This window comes from Aristolochia californica, unplaced genomic scaffold, assembly GCF_029961685.1.
Source record: "Aristolochia californica isolate CCGP_79_NKW_82.1479 unplaced genomic scaffold, dmAriCali1.0.hap1 SCAF_2, whole genome shotgun sequence".
Taxonomy (NCBI): domain Eukaryota; kingdom Viridiplantae; phylum Streptophyta; class Magnoliopsida; order Piperales; family Aristolochiaceae; genus Aristolochia; species Aristolochia californica.
This window is the reverse complement of record NW_027181881.1, coordinates 13,882,111-13,903,150: the sequence shown is the minus strand read 5'-3', so window position 1 is coordinate 13,903,150 and position 21,040 is coordinate 13,882,111. Positions and strand designations below refer to the sequence as shown.

General features: G+C 40.3%; 1 protein-coding gene across 1 annotated transcript in view; it reads left to right on the top strand.

Moving 5' to 3' along the window:
- Nucleotides 1–11,428: 11,428 nt before the first annotated feature.
- LOC137956290 (pentatricopeptide repeat-containing protein At1g33350-like) overlaps nucleotides 11,429–21,040 on the top strand; it is a 64,025-nt gene continuing 54,413 nt past the window's right edge. The window contains exon 1 of the transcript XR_011113236.1: nucleotides 11,429–12,045. The gene's annotated coding sequence lies outside the window, so the exon portion shown is untranslated. The remainder of the gene's footprint in view (nucleotides 12,046–21,040) is intronic.

Below are 21,040 nucleotides of genomic sequence, written 5' to 3'. Positions count from 1 at the left end.
TATAGCGCCAACCCACTTTGGTCGCCCCCTCGGCTAGGGCGCCCCTTCCATGAGGTCGTCCCCTCCTGGATTCGAACTCGTGACGTCGGAGCCCGCTCTGATACCAAATGTTAAGCACTTAGCCAATACTACCCAAAAGACCTGCCTGTCAGGAGCGGAAGATATATATACTTAACCCAGGACCATAACATATCGACTCCCCCTAAACCACAATTTAGAGTGATTGTTGCATATAAATTTTTTCCTTGATATCCCCATTAAGAAAATCATTTTTCACATCAAGTTGATATGCTTGCCAGGAAGAATTAGCAGCCAGAGATAATAAAATACGTACTGAGTTTATTTTGTCCACTGGAGAGAATGTTTTCTCATAATCAGTTCCATAACACTGTGTATGGTCTTTAGCAGCAAGACGAGCCTTAAGGTGAGCAACAGACCCATCCAGATTGTGTTTCACAATAAAAACCCACTTATCTTTTGGAAGAGGAACAAGAGCCCATGTCTGATTTTCATAAAGTGTCTGCATTTCTTCGTCCATTGCTGCCTTCCACACTGGATGTTTGAGAGCTTCTTGATAGGAGTGTGGGACTGATATGGAGGAAATATATGAAAGAAATTGACAATATAAAGGAGGTAAATGATGGTGAGACACAAAATTGGATATGGGGTGAGAAGTAGAGGGCCTACTGCAAGTTCTGGGTTCTTTTCGCAAGGCAATGGGACAAGTATCATATTGTGGGCCAAAAACAATAGGAAAAGATGGACTTACCTCGGTGGGATCCATAAACTTAGTAGGTGTGGTGCCAGCCAGTGTGTCTGGGGGTTGTTCAAATTCTGTAGCACTAGGCACAACTAGTTGAGGAGAAGTTGGTACTGAAGCTAGACCTGGAGGAGCATTGTTAGAGTAATATGAAGAGTCTTCAAAAAAGGTTACATCCCTAGACACAAGTAACCTTTGGAGAGTGGGATTATAGAAAATATAAACCTTTTGTATGTGAGAGTATCCTAAGAAGATATACTTGACAAATTTGGGATCAAGTTTACTGTGTTGTGGGGAGGTAATATGAACAAAACATTGACAACTGAAGACTTTCAAGGGAAGTGAAAAAGGATCATCATCTGACAACATTAAGGAGCATGGGGATTTATGACAAAGAATGGAAGAGGGTAGCCTATTTAAAAGTGTTGGAAGAAAAGATCAAGCTCACACGACCAAGGAAGGCCCACATATCTAAGATTATTATAAGATGGGCCACACGACCAAGGAAGGCCCACAAGATGGGCCCAAGCCCATAAGAAGTAGGACCCACAATGATTACCATGAGCTGGTATCCTTATCACATCAGTTGGAAGATAAAAAATGACTCACAAAAGTATCTTATCTGATGGTCACGTCAAAGAAGAGTTTTAGTTTGAGTTATGTTTGTCTTTTATCTATATTGAGTTATTTAATTATGTTAGGACTTATCTTTAAGTGTTAGAGTTTGGGTGTGATTGGGACAAGGGTAGTTTTATTGTAATTGGACTCTACTACCTTCCTCTATTATAAATAGAGGTTCATGTACTCTGATTACAACAAGTTATTAATGTCAATGAATTATTTCACTTTTCCATAAATTCAACAAAAATAAAGCATGTAGTAAGGATGGCATGCGGCCAATAAAATTATGGGACTTTCATGGTATACAGTAAATTGCAATCTACCTCAAGAAGATGATGGTTCTTCCGTTCTGCTAAACCATTTTGTTGAGGGGTGTAGGCACACGATGTTTGATGGATAATGCCATTCTCTTGACAAAAGGAGTCAAGGTCTCTGGAAGTATATTCTTTGGCATTATCAGACTGAAGTACTTTTATTTTCTCACCAAACTAAGTGAGTACCATAACATCCAAAGGAATTAAATATGGATGGTATTTTAGAACATTCTTTAAAGAGAAATAACCATGTGGTACGAATAAAATCATTAATAAATGTAATAAATTACATGACTCAAAAAATATTTGAGATGCTCAAGGGTCCCCAGACATCTGTATGAATTAATAAAAAAGTAGCAACACTTTTATGTTCTGGACGAGGTGAGTATGTAGTCCTCTAGTATTTGCTCAATTGACAGACTTCACAATTTAACTCCCACCTTTCTTTAAGAGTAGGAAAAAGACGATGAAGAGATTGTGCAGATGGATGTCCCAACCGATTGTGCCATAGTTGTGTCTCAGTTCACTGGTTGAAATGGTATTTATTTTAGGCACGTCTAGGTAGTAGAGCCCCCCTTGTTCGCGGCCTCCATCAATCACCTGTTTCGTTATAAGATTCTGAAACACACAAGAAGTAGGTGAGAAGGTGATGGAGCAATTAAAATATTTTGTGAGCTGACTAACAGATAAAAGATTCAAGGGAAAAGTAGGAACAAAAAGAATATCTGTGAGCGGAAGTGATGGTGTACTAAAAGTGGATCATTTCCCGAGAATTTTAGTTTGAGAGCCGTCAACTATGATAACAAATTTATTTGAGAGACAAGGAGAAAATGACTGTAGTAGATTTTTATTATCTGTGAGATGCTCAGAGGTCCTTGAGTCAATTATCTAGGATGAAGAGAAGGCAGATAGCATACCGGAAGCGATGGTGGCAGCAACAGTTGAGAAGGAACTTGGAGAAGGAACCATCAGTGTTTTCATTTTCTAGAATAAGTCATACTCATCCTCGATGTTGAATTTAGGATCCCTTTTCCAATATTCTAAGCAAGGGAAGAGAGAAAGAGAAGGGAGAAAAGGGGAAGAAAGCTCTCAGTTAGAGAGAAGAAGAACAAGGTGTGCACCAAGCAAAGAGAGAGAGATTTACTCAAGAGAGAATTGTAGAAGTTGATTAATTCCGAATTACAACATCTCTATTTATAGTAGAGGAAGTGATAGAGTCCTTGTACAATTAACCTTTAAATCTCCTAATTACATTCCAACTCTAACTCTCTAAAATACGTCTATCATGAAAGGATAACACAATCTAATAGAGTTCTAATATAAGTTGAACTATAACTCCTTTTCAATAACATGGACATAAGGGAGGAGCCCAGCTCGTGGCCTTATCCTTGTGGGTCCCACATGATCTTCCAGCTCATATTGATAAGATTCCAGCTTGTAAGTTCTTTGTGGGTCCCACTTGATCTTTAAGTCTTCTAACTCTTTTCAGCTTGTGCTTCTTAACTTCTTAACTCGTGCTAGCTTGGATGAGGACTCTTCTTGGCTTCCCACGTCCTCATGATGGGTCCCACCAGCTCGTGCACCATGGTGGGTCCCACATTGTAACACTCTCCAGCAAGTTGGGGGTGAGAAAACATAGTAGATGCCTAACTTGCTGTAGATGGTAGACATAATCTTGTGAGTGACCGGCTTAGTGAGAATATCTACAATTTGACTTTGTGATGATATATGCTTTAGAGATAAAATAACAGTCCACTTCAATATGCTTTGTTCTTTCATGGAAGACTAGATTCGATGTAATGTGTATTGCTGCTTGATTATCACAATATATATCCATCAAATCTTCTTTGTAGAATCCCAATTCAGTGAGAAGAGATCTTATCCATAGGAGTTCATTAACAGTGTGCCATGGCTCTGTATTTTCTTCTGCACTAGACCGTGCTACTACATTTTGCTTCTTACACCATCTTACAAAATCCCGAAGTAGATTTTCTGTCATTCGGGGATTTGGCCTAGTCTGCATCTAAGAATCCTTTGATGTTGAAATGACCATGATTTTTATAGAGAAGTCCTCTTCCTGGAGCTCCTTTCACATATCATTATATCCTTTCAAGTGCTTGCCAATGACTAAGTTATGGTTTGTGCATGTATTGACTCACCACACTTACTGCATAGATATATCTGGCCTTGTTACGCACAGGTAAATAAGTCTTCCCACTAGTCTCTGCTATTTCTTGATATCTACATCTTCTCCAGTACCTGCACATAATTTTGTATTTGAGTCCATAGGAGTGTTTGTTGGTTTGCATCCCAACATTCCTATCTCCTCCAGTAGATTAAGGGCATACTTCCTTTGGGATAGCACAATCCCATGTCTGGATTGTAATACTTCAATACCCAGAAAATATTTGAGTAGTCCAAGATCCTTTGTCTTGAATTCAACACATATTTTTTCTTTAGTTTCCCGCAAGCCTTTAGAATCGCTACCAGATAAAATGATACCATCAACATATACTGCCAGAATTACCTTGCCCCTAGGCGTGTTTTTAATAAAAATTGAGTGATCTCCAGAGCATCTGTAAAATCCTGCATATAGAGATTTTTTTAGTCGACATATTGACTCCCCCACAACCACATACCCACATACCCAGGTGGTTGTTGCATATAAATTTCTTCTTTGATGTCCCCATTCAAAAAGGCATTTTCACATCAAGTTGATATACCTGCCAGGAAGAGTTAGCTGCCAGAGATAATAACACACATACCAAGTTCATTTTTTCCATTGGAGAGAAGGTTTCTTCATAATCAATTCCATAACTTTGGGTATAACCCTTAGACACAAGGCGAGCCTTCAGCCAAGCCATAGACCTATCCGGATTGTGTTTCACAGTAAACACCCATTTGCAACCGACGGGTTTCTTATCTGATGGAAGTAGGACTAGAGCCCATGTTTGATTTTCAAAAAGTGCCTACATTTATTCATCCATTACTGCCTTCCACCCGGGATGTTTGAGATCCTCCAGATAGGACTGTGATATAGATATGGAAGAAATAGCAGAGAGAAATTGACAACATGTTGGGGACAAATGATGATGAGACACAAAATTTGATATGGGATGAGACGTAGAGGGTATGGTGCATGATCTGGATTCTTTTCTTTGTGCAATAGGATGGGTATCATATTGTGGGGAAAAAACAACTTGAGAAGATGGGCTTATGTTAGGATCCTCACAAGCCATGGATCTTGTCACCCTCTTCTCTTCTCTTCCTTCCATTGCCTTGCTTAATGTAGAGATAGATTGATGGAGTGATGAAGAAAGAAATTTGGAAAGGGGAATTGGGGAAAACGGGGGAGAGCTTGAAGGAGCTCTTGACCAGTTATCTAAATTACTCTAGGAAAATTTACTAACTCAATCACTACCTTCATTAACCTAGCCGTCCCCTTAAATAGGGTTGAGGACGCCAAATACAATTCAGACCCTTGGGTCACTGGTTCAAGCCAAATAAATTCTAAACCAAACCAAACTAAAATCAATTACATGAAAATTGAAAACCACATTAATTAATTCCTATGCCTGCTGGTAACTCATGATGCTATTGAGTCCATAACATCACCCCCCTCCTGGAGAAAGAGCTTGTCCTCAAGCTCAAAGGAAGGGTAGAGAAGTCGAAATGCTGATAAGGGATCCCATGTAGTGTCACTGGGGTCAACATCTGTCCACTGTAGGAGAATTTCCCAATCGCCTTGAATGTGACGTGCTTTCAATACCTGAGTTGGAGTAGAAAGGATGCGGCCTTAATGGAGTGGTGGCAGAGGGGTGAGCAACAATGGCGAGTCATCGTGGAACTGCTTCAGTTGGGATACGTAAAATACATTATGTATTTTTGCCTCGGTTGGTAGCTGCAAGCGGTAGGCCACGGGGCCAATTCAGTCCAACACCTGAAAGGGACCATAATATTTCGGAGACAGCTTGTGGCGCTTGGAAGCAGTTAGTGATAGTTGGGGGTAGTGTTGGAGCTTTAACCACACATAATCTTTTGGGGAATAATATACCTCACGGTGCTTCTTATCATAATAGAACTTCATAGAGTGCTGGGCCCCTTGGAGATGAGTACGGACCTCAATGAGCATAGCGTCTCTTTCAGCTAACGCTTGGTCCAAAGTGACCACTTTGGATGCCCTTGGTTCATAGGATAACAAATGACGTGGATCTCTGCCATAAACTACCCTGAAAGGAGTAGTTCCCAGTGTGCTGTGGTAAGACGTGTTATAGCAAAATTCTGCCCAGGAAAGCCACTTAACCCACCATTTAGGTGAGTCCCCCACAAAACAACGAAGATATATTTCAATCGTACGATTGACGACCTCGGTTTGTCCATCAGTCTATGGATGATATGCATAAGAGAATGCCAATTGGGTGCACTGTAACTTGAATAATTCTTTCCAAAAGGTACTGGTAAAAATGGCATCCCTGTCACTGATAATGGATGCTGGAATCCCGTGTAATCGGACAATGTGGTCCATAAATAACTGAGCTACATGAGCAACAATATATGGATGCGCCAAAGCAATGAAGTGACCATATTTTGAAAAACGGTCAACCACAACTAATATCACTGATTTACCTGATGAAGTGGGAAAGCCATCAATGAAGTCCATTGAATTGTCAAACCAGATTTGAGACAGTAGCTGCAGAGGTTGTAGTAGGCCGGCAGGACTTAAAGATTCAGCCTTGTTTCATTGACAATTCTGACAAGCAGCTACATAATCAGCAATCGTGCTCTTCATACCCCTCCAATAAAATTCCCGACTGATTCGGAAATACGTTTTCTATCAACCCTCATGTGTGCTATCATGGATAGAAGACAGAATGGTGTGAAGAAGTGGGGATGTGTGATGCATAAAAATCTTGTTTTTGTATAGGATAAAACGATCCTGAATCGTCCAATGATTAGCTGTTGTCCCTTGCTGAATATCCTCATATAATGAAATAAGTTTTGGATATTGATGTGTCTCCTCTCGAATAGAATCCAACAAAAGTGAACGTGGGTTGCTAATAGCATAAATGTGTGGTGTTGGAATGTCCTGACGAGATAAAGCATCAGCCCCCAAATTCAAACTTCCTGGCCTATATTGGACTGTAAAATCGAAGCCCATGAGTTTAGTCAACCAATGCTGCTGCGGTGATGTGGTGAGGCGTTGTTCAAGAAGATACTTGAGGCTACAATGATCTGTACGAATGAGAAATGGTCATCCCCAGAGATACGACCGCCAATGTTGGACAACCTTTGCTAACCCAATCAGTTCCCTCTCATATGCGGCTAACTTATGGTGGTGCTGTCCCAAATGGAGGCTAAAATAAGTGATGGGGTGTCCCAGTTGTTGTAACACTGCACCAATACCTCCCACGGACGCATCACAATCCACCACAAAGTCTTCATCAAAATCTAGTAGTTGTAGTACAGGCGTTGAGGCTAAGACCTCCTTTAAAAGCTGAAAGGCCTAATCCACTGAGGAAGACCAGTTGTATGCATGTTTCTTCAGAAGGTTGTTGAGTGGTGCTGCTATCTGGCCATAAGAACAAATAAATTTTCTGTAATATCCTGCTATGCCCAAAAATCCCCTTAATGCGGTAAGGGAGGTGGGAGGAGGCCAATCTGTGACTGCTTGGATCTTACTCTGGTCAACCTTCACGCCCACAACTGATATCACGTGGCCCAAATATGACACTTCTGAGGTGCCCATAGAACATTTGGATTTATTCAAAATCAAATGATGGGAGCGTAGAATGGTAAATACCTGGTGGAGGTGTTGGAGATGTTCGACCCAATTTTTGCTATAGACCAAGATGTCATAAAAAAATACTAACACATAATTCTGCAGAAGTGAGGAAATACCTCATTCATGAGGGCCTGGGAGGTGGAGGGCGCCTCGAAATGACCATGGTGGGTGCGGAACATAGTCTTCTCCACATCTGCAGGGTGAACTCTAATTTGATTATAACCCGATTTCAAATCTAACTTGGTAAAAATCGTAGTACCATGTAACTCATCCAGCAACTCCTCCACCACTGGAATGGGGAACTTGTCTTTAATTGTCTACAAATTGAGTTGCCTATAGTCGACATAAAACTTCCATGATTTATCCTTTTTTCATACCAGTAAAACAGGTGATGAGAAGGGACACCTACTGGGCTCGATAACTCCCTGAGCGAGCATATTCAGACACTGTCTTTCGATTTCATCTTTCTATATATGTGGGTAACGATAAGGACGCACCACCACTGGATCGGTTCCCAACTTCAAACGAATGCGATGATCACAGTGACGCACTAGTGGTAGACTAGTAGGGTCATTAAATAAATCCGCAAATGCTGTAAGTTATGGAGCTAACTTACAATCACGAGTGCTTTGAATAGGCACATGTGCCATAATACCCTGCAGTGTAATCTGGCCCTGTTGTTCTGTAAATGTCATAGTTCGAGCCTGAAAGTCCCACAATATAGGGCCTAATAGCTGAAGCCATTTTACCCCTAGCACCAAATCAAATCCTACCAAAGGAATGACCAGTAAGTCTGCCTTAAATGAATGTCCCTCAATGGTAAAAGGTGTGTTTGCACATAACCCAACACTGGAAATTTTAGCCCCATTGGCCACTGAAATCGAGAGACCCTTTTGCTATTGAATTTCTAATCCCAATTGTTTCATTGCGGGCTCACTGTTAAAATTATGTGTGCTGCCAGAATCAACTAAAGCAAGTAACAGGAGATGGTGTAACTTGGCCTTTACCTGCATGGTATTAGAACTACACAGACCATGCATGGCATGGAGGGAGAGCTCTGGGTCTTGCTGTTCCTCTTCAACAATATCAGTTTCAGGAAGCTCTTCTGGACCTTCTTCCCAAAGTTCAATACTGAATAATCGTTTGCAGGTATGTCCTGGAAGAAATTGTTCATCACAATTAAAATAGAGGCCCTTGGCCTTTCTTGCCTCCATTTCCTGTTTAGTCAAGAATTTACGTGGAAGATCGTGGGGGGGGGGGGGGGGGGGGGACACGCTTGTAGACTTGTCTGCACGGTTAGGGGTAGAGGTGCCAAAACGTGGTCCAGGTGAATTACCCGGTAGTCTGTTGGTCCAAAATGGTTTTCAGCCTAAAGATTCCCTCAGAACTCTTTGTTTCTATTCCACAGCCCTGGCATAATTCATGGCTGAGTCCAAGTCTGTCGGACCAAGTAATTCTACTTCCAATCGAACCGACTCAGTCAAGCCCGCACTAAAGATCTAAACATGCAGGTGAGGAGTAACAAACTCACTTGCTCGGGCCGACCTTTTCTGAAATTTTTTCTGGTACAATTCTAAGGTGCTAGTCTGTTTATAGTTGATCAATTCCCCCACTGGGTTGCTACTAGCTAGAGGTCCAAACCTCATCTAGCCAGCGTGTTTAAAATGTAGCCAATCCTTAGTCGAATGGACATTTCGGTAGTGATGGAACCACATGAGCGCTTCATCGATCAGGTGGTAGGCAGCCAGTGTGACCTTGTCCACATCCACCGTTTGTTGATGATAGAAAAATTGTTTACATTTCATGAACCAAAGTAAAGGATCTTTAGATCCATCAGATGTAGGAAAATTGAGTTTAAAGTACCTGGGAACCTTACTTGGTCCCTATGTGTGAGCAGCCATGGGAACAGGTTGTTGGCGCAGTGGTGGGGGTGGTGGTGGTGGTGGTGTGAAGTGTGGGTGGTGTGCTGCCGGTGGTTGAAAGTTGGTAGCTGGTGGTGGCGATGGCGATTGAAGTGCAGCAAGCTGGAGGATGACGGTTTGGAGAGAAGATTTCAGCGTGTGCAATGTATTATGGATGTTAGTAATTTCAGCACCTTGATGCTTTGAAGATCTGAAAGCACTTGACGTATGTCCTCTGGAGAAGAGGAGTCACTGAGGGTGGACCTATCTGATACCACGTTATTAGGATCCTCACGAGCCATGGATCTTGTCACCCTCCTCTCTTCTCGTCCTTCCATTGCCTTGCTTGACGTAGAGATAGATTGATGGAGTGATGAAGAAAGAAATTCAGAAAGGGGAATTGGGGAAAACGGGGGAAAGCTTGAAGGAGCTCTTGACCTGTTATCTAAATTACTCTAGGCTAATTTACTAACTCAATCGCTACCTTCATTAACCTAGTCGTCCCCTTAAATAGGGTTGAGAACGCCAAATACAATTCAGACCCTTGGGTCACTGGTTCAAGCAAAATAAATTCTAAACCAAACCAAACCAAAATCAATTACATGAAAATTGAAAACCACATTAATTAATTCCTATGCATGTTGGTAACTCGTGATGCTATTGAGTCCATAACAACGTACCTCGGTGGGATCCATAAACTCAGCAGGTGTGGTGTCAGCCAGTGTTTTTGGGGGCTGAGAAGTTTCTACAACATGGGGCACAACCGGTGGAGGAGAATCCGGTACTGAAGATAAACCTGGAGGTGCATTGTCAGAATAATATGGAGAGTTTTCAAAAAATGTGACATCCCTAGACACAAGTAAACACTGAAGAGTGGGATTATAACAAACATAACCCTTTTGTGTACGAGAGTATCCTAGAAAGATACACTTGATAGATTTAGGATCAAGTTTGCTGTGTTTTGCGGGGGAAATATGGATAAAACATTGACACCCAAAGATTTTCAAGGGCAGTAAAAATGGATCAGCATTTGGTTACAATATAGAGTAAGGAGATTTATTACCAAGAAGGGAAGATGGTAGATGATTTATAAGAAAACATGCAATAAGGATTGCATGAGTGTTTTGGTCCTGGGGTTAAGTACCTATGTCTTCTGCTCCTAACAGGACAATCTTTTGGATAGTATTGGCTAGGTGCTTAACATTTGGTATCAGAGCGGGTACCACATTGCGAGTTCGATTCCTGGGGCGCGTAGAGGCTGGATTAAAATTACTGGTAGGGCATAGAGGCTGGATTAAAATTACTGGTAGGGCGCAGAGGCTTGATTAAAATTACTGGTAGGCTGCGGTTGGGCCAGTGTCGCTGCGGTTGGACCAGTGTTGCTAAGCCGTAGTGGTCGTCTGTTATGAGCACAATAACATTATTATTTTTTTTATATTTATTTAATTTACTTTATTTATTTCAGTTTAGGCCATAGGGGTATTTTTGGAATATTTTATTTATAGGGGTATTTTTGGAATATTTTATTTATAGGGGTATTTTTGTAATATTTTATATTAAACCCTAACATGGTGAACCCTATTTAAGGGATAAGAGTAATGAGAAAGACAAGTATTGAAGTATTGAGAATTAGGTTAATTCTAGAGTAAACAGGCTTGGAGTTCTCCTCAACGAGCTCTAGGGTTTTCAAACTTCCCTTTGGTTTGATCTTCGTCGTCCTCCTCTTCCTTCCTACGAATCCTTGTGTCAGATCTGGGACCGTAACAACTGGTATCAGAGCGGGAACACAATGAGCCATTCCCTAGAAGAATGGATTGCTGTGATCAAAGAATTATTCCTAGAAGAATGGATGGCCATGTGCAGAGAAATGGAAGAAGAACGTGCAGTATTCACAATGAAGTGGAGATAATGCGTGAATGGCGTGCAACTTCCATTAAAAAATTATGCAACGAAGCAACTAGCTAGAGCAGAAAAGCTCATACGACCTCAATTCTCCAAGCATGACATATGCACAATAGAGGCAGCAGAAGCTGTCTCGGACGGGCAAAAAGTCAAGCCAAGAAATTTCAATATGTCTGAGCAGGGGAACTCCAGTGACGTGCCAGACAAAATGGATTTCTGAATCAGGGAAATCAAACGAGAGGGACCCTGCACATCAGAAATCGAAGTCGACTTCAAATCTGAAATCGGCCTCAAAACTTCCAAAATCAGATGGAGGAGACACTGCAAATCCAAAATCGGAGGATTTTGGGGCAAACCGCCCTTCGGAACGATACGACAAGCGCCAACCCCTTGTTGCTGCTCTCGGTCTCCAATCGGGAAATCCATCCTCTCAAGCAAGTGTAGAAAAGAGGATTTCGTCGGAAGATTTCATCGATTTTGGTTCAACCTCAAATTGATTCTGTGCAAGACACCATAAAGGTCTGTTCTTAACCATCGACAGCGAAAATCCCCAAGCGGTGAAGCCCCGAAGGGCTGCCTTTTGCCACCGGACATGGAGGAGGCTCCGTCGGCGCCGTCGGAAACAAGTCCTGTGGGATGTGACTTCCGGCCACCACCTCTCACACTCCCTCTCAACCTCACTCTTGGTCTCGGTAGTGCAGCGGAAAACGAAATTCCGAAAGGTCTCGCCAGCACAGCGGAAGACGAAATTCCAGAAAAATTGGGGTAAACTCTTGCGACGAATTTCTCCAAATTTTGTCTTCTCTTTTATCAAATCCCTCTATGTTTTAGATAATTCCTCTCCGATGGCATTGAAATTGTTCTGTGAAAATTTTGGGGCTGAGAAATAGAGGGGTTACTTGCCTGAGCGGGAAGGGATTGTCTTTCTTCTTGTTGCATTTTATTTTGAAAATTATTTGGGCAAAGTTGATTCATTTGGCAATAGAAGTAGCCAATGAACGATAAATTTCTGGCAGAATTTTGGGTATATAGGGAAAAGGGATGAAGACAGGCAGTTGTATGATGGAATGCCTAGCAGAAAAGGGGATTACTACAATTCTACAGTAAGGAGTTTGGGGATTTCTGGATTGATAGAAAAAATTGTTTGGGTGCTGTTTTTTTTTCTACTGTTGAGAACAACAGCAGTGAGACTCTTCCTTATCAATTTGGCAACGTTGGGCTTATTATTTTGGGTTCCATATTTGTTGCTCGGGCACTGTTAGGGGATAAGTTTCATTTCCGTGGGAGTGCAGCATATGGGAAGGGAGCCATTGTGGTTCGAAATGGAGATAACAAATTTTTGGGTGTAGTGAAGATGTTTGGTTGGTTGTATAATGATGCTATTAGTTTTGTTTGCACGAAAGGTTGTCATTATGCACTGCAAGTGAGAAAACAGAAATTGGAATCATCTTTTACCTCTCCTTTTCCATTGCTGTCCATGACTCAATTGCATGCAAGAAATTCTATTGGAATTTCTGGAGTGAGTTGGAGGGAACTGAATGCCATTGATAATGGGATCAATGAAGTTGGTCCTCTTCTGTTTGAGAAAGGGCTTACTTATCATAGAGGGTGTGTGTTAATAGAAATTCTGTTGAGTTTTCTGGAATTGGTTATAGAGGCTATAGATGATGAGAAGCTGATTGTAGTGTTTTCTGAGTTGGGTATAATTACTTCATGCAAGATTATGCGGGCGCCAAGAAGCATAATGGTGGAGAAAATATCATCGGCTCAGAGAAGGGAACCTATATCTAATGATAAGGATGCATTAGTGTTGAATGATTCGGCTATTAGTGCTGGAACTACGGATGGGTTTGCTAAGAAAGGTGTCTTAGTGCTAAATGATTTTGTTATTAGAAGTGCCTCAGTTGATACTGCAGAAATAAAGTCTAGTTCTGTTGATGGTGTCAAAACTGTAGTAGAACCTGAAATTGAATTTGGCAATCTTTTTGTTGAGTTAGAATGCAAAGAGGATGTTGCGTATGGTGAAGGTTTGCCGGGTTGTTCTGTTATTCAGGTGAAATCAAGGGTTGAAGTTTTGACAACAGATCAGGCTCGACAATTTTCTACAACACCAAAAGGAGAACTGCTTGAAGCTACCCTACGATAGGTTGAAGGATACGCTGATATAATTGTCATGATGCACTTTGACAGTAGTGCTGTTAGAAGAGCTGCCTCAACAACTAGTTTTCCTGTTATTATTTCTGGGGTTAGCTTGCGTGCTAGATTTATTTCTATCTATCATATTGATGCAATTTCTGGATTTCAGAACCACTTGCAAATTTTGAAGTTGGGTGATATTGTCCTTTTGACTGCTGTTTACAAAACAGTGCTGCCCATACCAGCAATTCTGGCAGAGTATACTGACCCGTTCACTCCAACTTCTTAGCACAGTGATTTCCTATTTCTGTTTGATGACCATTCAACAGTTGGCAGATTCCTAAGCCTGAGTACTTCGAGCTTGATAAACCTGACTTTGAGCCCATTGCAGCTATTGGATTTGAGATAGGGACGATGCAGGATGGGGTATTTTTTGACACAATTTTGCTTGTTGGGGATGAGGAGACTGCAAAATCTGTCAAGATGAGTACATGGAAGCCTAAGCTTGAATTGGAGAAGGAAAAGCAGCAGAAAGCAGACTTTGCAGCATCTGGTGGACTTTCTGGTGTTCATCAGAAGGTCTTTGCTGTGCTCTACCGGATTGCAGATATTTCTTTCTTGGCAACATATAAGTTCATGATCATTGATGTCATTGAGATGGGAGGGCGTCCACCTAACATTCCTATTGGCATTCTGGTCTTCGTGGTTGTTGTCCTTATAACAGTCACTTTTAGGGTTATCTTTGGGGGCCAGAAATGATCTCCAGTCCAGTACCACATAAGGAAAAGAAAAGCTCCGAAGCTGCATGGGACAAACAAGGAACTAGTGGTGACAAAGAAGATAAAAATGAGAAGGAAGATGTTGTTGCCCCATGACCAAGGAGGTCTGGATGGGAAACATGAACTACAACTGGGAGATCCAAAATTTTGACGAGAGTTGGTTATGTCGTCAAAAAAAAAAATGCTTCTTTGGTTGGATGCTCTAGTTTTGTAGCCCAGAGGGCTCACACAGATACCACGGTTGTCGCTTGAGAATGGATGAAGACATCGGCACGGACAAGCAGCCTACCTTTGAGCTTGAGGACAAGTTCATTCTTCTAGGGGGGTGTAATGTTATGAACACAATAACATTATTATTTTATTATTTTTATTTAATTTGCTTTATTTATTTCAGTTTATTCTATAGGGGTATTTTTGGAATATTTTATTTATAGGGGTATTTTTGTAATATTTTATATTAAACTCTAACAGGGTGAACCCTATTTAAGGGGTAAGAGTAATGAGAAAGACAAACATTGAAGTATTGAGAATTAGGTTAATTCTAGAGTAAACAAGCTTGAAGTTCTCCTAAACGAGCTCTAGGGTTTTCAAGCTTCCCTTTGGCTTGATCTTCGTCGTCCTCCTCTTCCTTCCTACAAATCCTTGTGTCAGATCTGGGACCGTAACATTGTCGGCTCGTCATGAGTTCGAATCCCCGAGGGGAGTCCTGGCGTGGGTGTCGCGAGCCCCAAACGTGGTCGTCGTAAGGGATTATGGGATCTTGATCTGGCACCCGTCGTGGTCCTGGGGTTAAGTACTTATGTATTCCACTCCTAATAGGCCGGTATTTTGGGTAGTATTGGCTAGGTGCTTAACAATGAGGCCAATAAAAGTATAAAACTTTCATGACATATAATAAACCTCGAGCTACCTCAAGAATATGATGATTTTTTTGTTTGGCTACACTATTTTGTTGAGGGGTGTAGGAACATGATGTTTGATGGATAATGTCATTTTCTTTACAAAAAGAGTCAAGATTTTTTGAAATGTATTCTTTGGCATTATCAAACTGAAGTATTTTTAAGTTCTGACCAAACTGAGTGAGTTCCATAGGATGAAAAGACTTAAAAAATCAATGGTATCTCAAAATGCTCCTTAAATAGAAACAACCAAGTGGTACAAGTGAAGTCATTAATAAATGTAATAGAATACCTGACTTGAGAAATATTTGAAATGCTCAAGGGTCTCCATACATCGGTATGAATTAATTAAAATGGAGTAATACTTTTAACTTTTGGACGAGGTGAGTATGTACTCGTTTGATGTTTACTCAGTTTACAAACTTCACAATTAAACTCATACCTGACTGTAAGAGTAGGAAACATAAAATGAAGATATTTTTGTTGGAAGATGGGCTCAAGCCCATGAGCTCAAGACAAGAAGCCCACACGTCAAAGAGTGGCATATGTGTAAAATATGGTACTTTTCATAAAGATGGCATAGAAGTGTAAATATGTGTTCCTTTTATGTCTTTTGTTTTATCAAGTTGTAGCCCTAAGGGTATTGTAAAACTATAAATAAAGGTATTGGCTAAGAGGTAGGGCATTGAAGCACTCTCCTCTCTTTCCACAAATCCGTCCAGCCCTCATTTTTCTTTTTGACGCAACCCTCTTCTCCCTTAATCCAAACTCTTTTCTTCCACGTTCTTCTTCTTCTCTTCTCCTTCTCTCTTCTTCTTCTTCTTCTTCTTTCTTATTGATCTAAAGTTCCTTTCATGAGATCCTAAATTGTACATGGTATCAGAGCAAGGAGTCTAGGATCTCTTCATGGAGTTATTATGAAATTTGTTCAAGAAGTTGTAAAAGGAGTTTAGTCATAAAGAGATAAGTTCATCATATTCTTATTTACGTTTTTTTTTGTTTCCTTTTCTTATTTACATACTCTTTTTTACTGTTTTTCTTTACTTCTTGAATTTTGAGTCACATCAAGTCAAGATAAATCTTTATATGTTGTAAAGATTTATTTATATGACTAAATTGATATTATAATCTTGACTCCTTGTAAATCAATTACAAGAGTGATCAAAATCATTTGTTGAATCATCATCCGGAAATGTGACTCTTACGGCTGAGGACTATGCTGCATTTTAGAAAATTAAGTCCTTCATGGAACCATCTATTTCCTCATCATCTACTGCTGCCACTACTATTGCCTCAGGTATGCTTTCTTCCTCTTCTTCCTCTTCCTCTTAGATCATCGAATCCGGGGCCTCCAAACATCTATCAGGTAACAAACACTTGTTGCAGTCCTTATCTCATTGTTATCCTCATAAATTCGTTACTATTGCTGATGGTACCCAAACCAAGGTCCTTGGCAAAGGTTCCTCCTCTCTTACTTCATCTATTCCCCTTCAAGATGTTTGTTTGTTCCACAATTTCCTTTAAATTTGCTCTCAGTTAGCCAATTGACCAAACAATTAAATTGCTCTATCACCTTCTCACCGTCTTCTTGTGTCTTTCAGGATCTCACTACGAAGCAGGTGATTGGTGCTGGCCATGAAAAGGGGGGTTTGTACTACTTCACCCTTCCACCATTAGCTGCATTATCGTCCACTACATCTAAGGCCCAACTTTGGCACAACTGACTTGGTCATCCGTCTACCCCTTCACTTCGTTCTTTGGTTCCATCTTTAAAAGGACTTTATAATATCAGTTGTGAGGTTTGTCAATTAAGTAAACATGTCAGGAGTACATATTCTCCTCATCTTACAACTACAAGTACTGCTCTGTTTGAGCTAATACATTCTGATGTATGGGGCCCTTTATGTGTCTCAAATATTTCCCCAAGTTCAAGATTTTGTCATTTTTGTTGATGATTTTACTCGAGTGACTTGGTATATCTATTTAAAGAGCATTCCAAAATTCTTCCTTTGTTTAAAAATTTTCATGCTATGGACTTGACACAATTTGGGAAGAAAATTCAAACCCTTAGATCTGATAATGCTAAGGAATACATGTCTCATGACTTCAAATCATTTTGTGAGAGTAATGAGCTTATTCATCAAACATCATGTGCCTATACTCCTCAACAAAATGGTGTTGCTGAAAGGAAGAATCGTCATCTTCTTGAAGTTGCTCGGTGCCTCCTCTACTCCATCAAGGTACCCTATTTCTATTGACCTCATGCTATACTTACAACATGCTTTCTCATTAATAGGTTACCTTCATCAGTCCTTCATCATAAAAATCCTTACTCTGTGTTATTTAATGGTGAAGATCCTTTTTCTCTTCCTTTGAAAGTGTTTGGATGTACATGTTTTGTTCATGTTACATCTCCACATAAAAACAAACTTGATCCTCGGTCTATGAAGTGCCTTTTTTTGGGATACTCTCGCACCTAAAAAGGTTATGTCTGTTACAATCCTACCCTTCGGAGGATGTTTATCTCTAGGGATGTGACTTTATTTGAGGACACTCCCTTCTACTCCTCCCATGATGCTCCTCCAGGATGGACTTGTCCTTCTACTACTCCTTGTCTGCTTGTGCCGTTCAATCTTGAAGTGGATCCATCCTCTGATGCACCAGCCGTACCTTCACCTGTGGAGTTTTTGGATCCACCCGAGGTAAGTCCTTCTCCTCCTATGTAAGGGCCTGAATTTGATACTCAGCCTATTGCTTTAAGAAAAGAACGTCGCTCCTGTACTACTCTGCATCCTATCTCAAATTTTATGTCTCACCATCGCTTGTCTTCTGAGTGTTTTCAGTTTCTTCCATCCCTTTCTTCTACTTCCGTTCCGCAGTCGTATCAGGAGGCCTTGAGACATCCAGGATGGAAGGCGGCTATGGATGAAGAAATGCACGCCTTATACGAAAACCAAACCTAGTACTTAACATCACTCTCGAAAGGTAAAAGACCGGTTGGTTGTTGATGGGTTTTTTCGGTGAAACATAATCCGGATGGATCGGTTGCTCGTCTTAAAGTTTGACTGGTTGGTAAGGGATATACGCAATGCTATGGGATAGATTATGAGGAGACCTTCTCTCTTGTTGCAAAATTGAATTCGGTATGCATCATCTTATCTATTGCTACTAACTCCTCATGGCTTGTCTCTCAGTTGGATGTTAAAAATGCTTTTTGAAATGGTGATATTAGTGAGGAAATTTATATGGTTCAACCACCTGGTTATGTGGTTGAGGGGGAGTTAGTATGCTGGTTAAAAAAGTCTTTATATGGGCTTAAGCAGTCCCCTCGGGTTTGGTTTGATAAATTTAGTCAAACACTCCTACGGTTTGGTTTTCATCGGTGCTCAGTTGATCATTCCGTATATTATAAAGATATGGTCAAAGGGAAAATATTATTGGCTGTATACGTGGATGATATTATCTTAACCGGTGATGATGCTTTGAGCATACAAGAGGTGAAATAGATGACATGTTTGGAATTCAAGACTAAAGACCTTGGTATGCTTAAATATTTTTTGGGTATAGAAGTTCTTCAATCCAAACATGGGATAATATTGTCTCAAAGGAAATATGTCTTGGATCTCCTTGAAGAAACAAGAATGAAGGGTTGTAGACCAGTTGATACACCTATGGATACAAATGTAAAATTATGTGCCACAAATGAAGAAGATATTGATATTGGAAAATATCAAAGACTTGTGGGAAAACTGATTTATCTCACGGTAACTAGGCCAGACATATCATATGCTATAAGTGTGGTGAGTCAATTCATGCACAAACCACAAATTACCCACTGGCAGGCTTTAGAGAGAATATTACGTTATCTAAAAGGAGATCCAGGAAGAGGATTGTTGTATAAAAAACATGGGCACTTCAACATAGAAGGCTTCTCAAATGCAGATTGGGCTAGATCTCCTGATGATAGAAAATCTACATCAAGATATTGTACTCTTGTTGGGGGAAACTTGGTTACATGGAAAAGTAAGAAGCAAAATGTGGTTGCAAGATCTAGTGCCGAAGCAGAATACTGTGCTATGGCCCATACCGTTAGTGAACTTTTATGGATTAGGACCCTTCTTACCGAACTAGGTTTTTATAAAAAGGGGTCCATGAATCTGCATTGTGATAATCAAGCAGCCATTCATATCACTTCAAATCCAGTTTTTCATGAAAGAACTAAACATATTGAGGTGAGTCGTCATTTTATACGGGTGAAGTTTCAAGCAGGAACAATCTCTCTCAAACATGTGTCATCTCAAGAGCAAGTAGCTGATATTCTCACTAAACCCGTTACATCTAAAATCTTATCGTTTATATGTGGCAAGCTGGGTATTTATGATGTCTTTTCTTCTCAAGCTTGAGGGGGATTGTTGGAAGATGGGCACAAGCCCACGAGCTCAAGACAAGAAGCCTACACGTCAAAGGAGTGGCATATGTGTAAAATATGGTACTTTCCATAAAGATGGCATAGAAGTGTAAATATGTGTTCCTTTTATGTCTTTTGTTTTATCAAGTTGTAGCCGTAAGGGTATTATAAACTATAAATAAAGGCATTGGCTAAGAGGTAGGGCATTGAAGCACTCTCCTCTCTTTCCACAAATCCGTCCAGCCCTCATTTTTCTTTTTGACGCAACCCTCTTCTCCCTTAATCCAAACTCTCTTCTGCCACGTTCTTCTTCTTCTCTTCTCCTTCTCTCTTTTTCTTCTTCTTCTTTCTTGTTGATCTAAAGTTCCTTTCATGAGATCCTAAATTCTACAATTTTGAAGATGGATGTCCCAACCAGTTGTGCCATAGCCTTGTCTCATTTTCATTGGTGGAAATAGTATTTATTTTTGGCACATCCAGGTAGTATAACCCCCCTTGTTCACAGCCTCCACCAATCACCTACTTTGTTATAAGATCCTGAAATACACATGAAGTGGGTGAGAAGGTGATAGAGAAATTAAAATACTTTGTCAGCTGACTAATAGATAACAGATTCTAAGGGAAGGTAGGAATAAGTAGAATATTAGTGAGCGGAAACGATGGTGTAACGGACGTGGATCTTTTCCCTTGAACCTTGGTTTGAGAACCGTATGCTTTGGTAACAAACTTATGTGAAAGACATAGAGATACATAATGTAATAAATGTCTGTTACCTGTAAGATGCGTGGAGGCTCCTGAGTGAATTATCCAGGATAAAGATGAGGCTGATAGCATACCTAAAGCAGTGGTGGTAGTGGTATTTAACGAGGAACTTGGAGAAAAACCCATCATTTTTTGAAACAACTCATATTCTTCATCGGTAATTTTTTTATTTTAAGTTGATTTTGTGGGCTGATCCTCCTTTGTATCACCTACCAAGGCTTGATTAGCCTTTGTCAAGTCTGAGTTATCGTTGACATTATAACATATTTCTCCATAGTGACCATTTTTTCCACAATAACTCATTTCCTTGAAATAACATGTATTGATAGTGTGGCCATATCTCCCACAATGAGTGCATTCTTTCCACAATTTTTTCATACTTTTGATTTGCCAACTAATCACAATGGTATCATTTTTGAACCATTTTTTTTATAAAAAATGTCTTCTTGATCAATAGGTGGTCCATGGTTGGTGAGATGACCAAGTAGGTCCTTGGTTATAAGAAACCTCCAAACCGATGTGGACTAACTCATAAAATTTGATACCCTTCGTAAGGATATTGTGGTAATTATGAGTATACCACCTTTGCTACTCACATTTTCTTTAGCCATAATAGGCACTTCAACTAAAATAATTCTCCAAAACATTCTAATCAAAATATCCAAGTAGTATTCTTCAAACAACTTGGTGCATGGAGAAATTTAGCATTGACGCTAAACAATCATTATTCTGATTTTTTTTCTGAGTAAATAAACACTCATAATAGACTCAATATC